Here is a 6,064-nt window from a genome sequence, read left to right as displayed (position 1 = left end):
GTACTTAAGGTTCCTTATATAGGCTATATAGTAAGTATATAGCTTTTTTACCTAATTAGATAGCTAGTCTCTTTTTTAATAAGAAGGTAGTGCTGCCTTAAAAGGTTACTATAAGGGTACTATAAGGCTTGTCCTTCTCTCTTATTCTTTTCTTCTTTATACTACTAGCTTATATACGCTACTATAAGGTTATATAAGCCTTATTATAGTAAGGTTTACTAACGACCTTAATCTTTTAGCTTTTAGTAAAGACACGATAGAGATACGCTAGTACCTTAAAAGGGTATAGTAGATATATAGCTAGTAGTTATATATAAGAAGGATAAAGTTTACCTTTAAGAAGAGTAAGCTCCTTTACCTTACTTATACTTATACTATACTAATAACGCTTATCTACCTTAATAACTAGGTTATACCCTTAGTCTAAGAGGCCTACTTTCTAAAGGTTTAAATAGATTAGAAGCTTAGATAAAAGGGCTACCTTAACGCTATTAAACAAAAGTTTACTACTTAGTAGTTTACGCTTATAAGGCTTACTATATCTATATAAGGATATAGCCTACTATACGTAAGAGAGATCTATATAAAGGTAATCTAGAGTACTATAGTATATAGTATAAGGGTCTAGTACTGCCCTTTTAGGTAGTAAGCTAAGGAGATCGTAAAGGACCTTACTATAAAGTAGTTATAGTACCTTTACATTATTATAAAGGCGTACTAAGTAACTTTTGTCTAGTTTCTTAAGTCTAAAATAGCTACGCCCTTACTTAACCTTTACCTTAATAAGTAAGTAGTAGACTTTAAATAACGTCTTAAATGTATAAGTAAAGACAAACTTATATAGTTTATTTATAATAAGGTAGTAACCTATCTTTAATAACGCTAAAGACGCTACTATAGTACTACTATAGTACTACCTTATACGTCTCTTAAGTATAAGGTAGGCTAAGCTATATAAGTAAGGGACTAGTATAAGGACTCTCTTTTAAAAGAGACCTTATAAAGGAACTAGAAGGTACAATAGTCTTAATACGATAGCCTACTAACATACTACTAAGGCGCTGTCCTAGCTACGCTACCTATTCCTTTAGTAGATACTCTTAAGAAGTACTTACTCTTTTATAAGTATAAGAGCTCTCTTTTAATATAGATCTATACTAGTAAAGTTAGACTCTAGGCTTTTCTTTTTAAACGTAAAGTACTAAAAGTAGTGACTTCTTAGTACCTTTATAGTAAGGCCTTAGAGATAGCGGCTTACCTAGTCCTTAACTATTAGTAGCTAGACTAATAGTAACAGGCCTTATAGTAAGTACTTTACCTAAGAGCGCTATAAACGTTCTACGACTTTATAGTAGTAATAAAAAAAGGTAAGAGTACTTATATACTAATCTATTAGCTATTATCTACTAGCTAATTCTTATAGTTCTACCTAGCTAAGTACTACTTAGTAAAAGAGTTATAAGAGAAGGAGTAGCCCTAGCTAGTAGCTAGCGCCTTACTAGCGCTTTGTTAGCGTCTTATTAGTATGTTTAGTATTACTAGACTAAAAGGTTAAGTTCTAGTAAGGTAGTAATAAAGACTTAGCGCTCTAGTAGTACTATAATAGTGTAAACGTAAGTAGTAGTACGTAGGTTTTTACTTAGCTTTAGTACGGTTTTACTACGTGATTTATATAGTATAGAGGTTCTGTATATAGTAAGTATAGGTAGTAAGAACAATAATAATAATATTATAATACTTCTTTTATTTTACTAAAAAACAAGATATATACTAGTATTATAACCTTCTTATTTAACTAGAAAATAGAGTTTAATACTTATCTAGAGAGTTATCTAACAGATACTAAACGTGTTAGCGCTATAGTAGTAGTACTAAAGGATTATATTAAAGAGCGCTAGAAGTCTTTTATCTTCTTAGAAAAAGGTAGATTAGTTCTTAATATAACTTAGAAAGAAATAAAGGTATAGCTCTTTTATAGTATTATAAATAAAAGTACTTACTCTTTTAAAGTAGTATTAAAACTCTAAATATTAACTTAAAACTAAAATAAGACCTTTAGGAATTTCTTTTAATAGTATAACTCTTTAGTTATTAAACTTAGTTATACTTTCTTAGAGATATTTTATATCTACTTTCTTATTAATTATTTAAAGCCTAAGTTAAGGGCCTATATAATAAGTAGTAAGGTCTTAGATACCTTTAAGGTAGTTAAGATAGTAGTGTTAAGAAGAGAAACTCTTATTTAGACAAGGTAATAAGAAGGCTCTTATAAAGCCTTTTTAATACTATACTATACTAAGAGAGGCTCTTCTTATAATCTAAAGACCTTATCTATACTAGTAAACATATAAGAAGTATCTAGTAGCTAAACTTTAAATACGTAAAAAGACTCTTTTAGTATTATAAAAACCCTTTTAGTAAGTAAGGTATAAGGTAACTACTACTAATACTAGTAGCCTAGTTATTAAGTAAATTTGTACCTACTATATAAATGCTTTATATATAGTTAATCTAAGTATACTTATACTTAGTACCTTAATAAGACTAGTACTTTAGGCGCTAATACTATACTAGTAGCCTATTACGTTACGTCTAAATAATAAGAAGAAAGGCGACCTAAATTATTAGTACTTATTAAGTAAAGTCGTTATAGCCTTACTATCTTCTTATAGTTCTTCTTATAGTTCTTTCTTATCTAAGGATTTTAGGTTAACTATAATTAGTTATACTATTACTATAATTATAAATTAAGCTTCTTTTATTACTTTCTTAATTTCTTTCTTTATTATATATAGCTAGACTATTAAAGACAACGTAAGGTATATAAATGTCTAGGTCTTTTATAAAACAATTAGGTCTATAGTCTTTAGCTATAGAAATCTAAGTATAACATCTAAGTCCTTAATGTTAGTAATAATAAATCTACCTTAATATTACTTTACTATTAAGTAGTTATCTTAGGCCTTAATAAACAGATCGTATAATCTAAAGCTTATTATTATTTTCTAGAATAATAAAGATACTATAATATAATTATTAAGTTACTATAGTACCTCTTGTCTTAATAGTTATAAGTAGATAAGGTTAACTTCTACTCTTAAGTCTAGTAAGGCTAGTATAGCTACCTAGCTACTCTTAATATATATCTTTACTTAAATACTTATTAAGTAGACGTCTTCTTTAAGAAAAGGGCTAGATTACTACTTATAATTAATAGCCTTACTTATGTAATAAACCTTAAAGAAGACGTAGTACTATTATATAGCCGAATCTACTTACTTATAAAGGTTAAGCTAAGTATCTTATATAAATATTTAGATAACGCCTTAGTAAAAGAATAGATTTGTTTAAGTAAGAGCCTTACTAGTACTCTAATACTATTTGTTCTAAAGAAAGAAGAAAAGCTATAACTTTATATTAACTACTAGGCGTTAAATAGTGTAACTAAAAAGAACTAAGCCCTTATTCTATTAATTAGAAAGATCCTTAATTAGCTATTATAAGCCTATGTTTATACTAAGCTTAACCTATGTAAAGCGTACTATTAAGTTTGTATTAAGGCCGGTAATAAGTAGAAAACGGCTTTCTAGTACTAATATAGTTACTTTAAATACTACGTTATACCCTTTAGGCTAGTAAACGTACTAGCGACCTTTTAGTCCTTTATTAACAAAGTACTAAAGAATCTTATTAATAATATTTATATTATATATCTTAATAATATCCTTATCTACTCTATAAATAAAGAAGAGTATATATAGTATGTTTACTATATCTTTAAATGTCTCTAATAATATAACCTTTATACTAACCTCTTAAAGTATAAGTTTAATATAAAGTAAGTAGGTTTCTTAAGATATGTTATTAACTTATAAAGAGTTTATATTAAACCTAAGTATGTCTTTATAATCTAAGAATAGCTTATTTTTATAACTATAAAAGATATTTATGTCTTTTTAAGGTTTACTAGGTTTTATAAACGCTTTATTAAGAATTATTTAAAGATTACTATACTACTAATAAATCTCTTTTAGAGTAACGCTACTAGTACTATTACACTAAGTTCTAAAGCTTTAAAGGCCTTTTATAAGTTACGACTAGTCTTTATAAAGGCCTCTTTCTTATATTACTATAACCCTAAACTACTTACGTATATAAAAACAGATATATCTGTTTATACTATTAGTACTATCCTTTTATAGCTATAAGAAGGCCGCTAGTACCTTGTTACATTTATTTCTAAAAAGCTAAAAGGGCTAGAGCTACGTTATAATACCCTTAACACTAAGTTAATAGCTATTATTAAGGCTTTTAGGTTATAAAGGCCGTACTTAGTATATATATAAAGTTTAGTATTAGTTTTAATAGATTACCTAAACTACTATTACTTCTTTATAAAGCTAAAGTTGTTATAATAGTAAGCTAGATAGCTAGAAGAACTTTTTGTCTTTAACTTTAAGATTAAATATAAGAAGAGTAGCTAAAACCTTACTAATAAGTTATTATAGTAGCCTAACTTATAAGATCTTAATAAGTAATTAAAGGCGTAACAAGCTCTCTTAGTAACTTTCCTTAATAAATTCTAGGTAAACGTAGTTACCTTAAAAGCTATTAGTCTTACTATAAGGCTTATTTAAAACAAAGCTTTTATTTCTTTTATTCTTTTAATTTCTTTTATTCTTTTAATTCTTTTTATTTCTTTTAAAGGTCTAGTAACCTCTCTAATATATACTATCTTAGTAAAACCGCTTTAGCGTAAAAGGCTAGACTTACGCTAGCTAGTAGACTAAGGTAATCGTAAGTCTTAAAGACCTTACGCTTTTATTACTAGAGTATTAAGTCACGAATTAAACACTCTTATACTAGTAAAGAACTCTACTTAGAGTTAGGCTAGTAAGAGTAATAGCTAGGTAATAGTAACGTTAACGTTACTACTATTACTATTAAAAGCCCTTTATAATATATAGTAAAGGAACGCTTTTATTACTAATAAAGAGTAAAAGAAGTAGTAAGGTAGCTAAGGTACTACTAGGTCCTTATAGACGTTTAAAGATAATATACTACTATAGTATTATAGACGTATATATATACCTAATAATCTAGGCTTATATAAAGAGTTACTAAAGCTTTTTTATAACGTACTTACTATAAGGTACTAAGAAGTTAGTAAAACAAAGAAAAGGCTTTCTTAATCCTTCTTTTAGTTAAGTCTTAATAAAGACATCTACTATTACATTTCTACTTATACTATCTATTATAAAATAAAGGTAAAGACTTATCTATTATATAGTAAGTTAGCCTTACTCCTTATTCCTTTTAAACCTTAGTAAGAGATCTTACTTAACTTTATTATATAGCTACCTTACTCTTATAACGTAGTAAGTAAACTATATAACTTAATACTTGTTATTATAGACTAATTTATAAAATTTTCCTTATATATTCTAATAACTAATTATCTTACTAGTAATAGACTAGTGTCTTTCTTAATATACTACGTTATATAACAATTCGGAATTCTAGATAGTATTATCTTAGACTAAGGCTCTCTTTTTATAAGTAAATTCTAGAGTAGTTTTTACTAGTACTTAGTAATATTATAGTAACTTAGTACTACTTATTACTTATAAATAGACAGGTAGACAGAACAGTAGAACTAAGCTATTAAGTATTACCTTTAAACTTACTATAGCTTTATATAAGACAACTAAGTAACTAAGCTAGATCTTACTAAATTTATATATAATACCTTATAGTACTCTATAATAAATATAACACTATTATATATACTATATAAGTACTAGCCGTAAGGTCTTAAGGACATACTCTTAAACTAGTTAAAGCTAGTAAAGGCGCTAGTAGCTAATATATAAGTAGAGTAGCTATAAAGTAGTTATAAAGAAATTATTATATTCTTTTAGTATTCTTAAAAATAGTATAAGAAATAGTATAACTAGAACTAGAAAAAGATTTTATTTAAAAAGAGAGACTAAGTACTCTTATTAATAAAATACCTAAGGTAACGTTAACTTTCTAAGAAATTTATAGATAAGTACATTAGCTC

This window comes from Amorphotheca resinae (assembly GCF_003019875.1).
Source record: "Amorphotheca resinae ATCC 22711 unplaced genomic scaffold M430scaffold_8, whole genome shotgun sequence".
NCBI lineage: Eukaryota > Fungi > Ascomycota > Leotiomycetes > Helotiales > Amorphothecaceae > Amorphotheca > Amorphotheca resinae.
The sequence above is the reverse complement of the archived record's forward strand: the minus strand, read 5'-3'. Positions refer to the sequence as shown.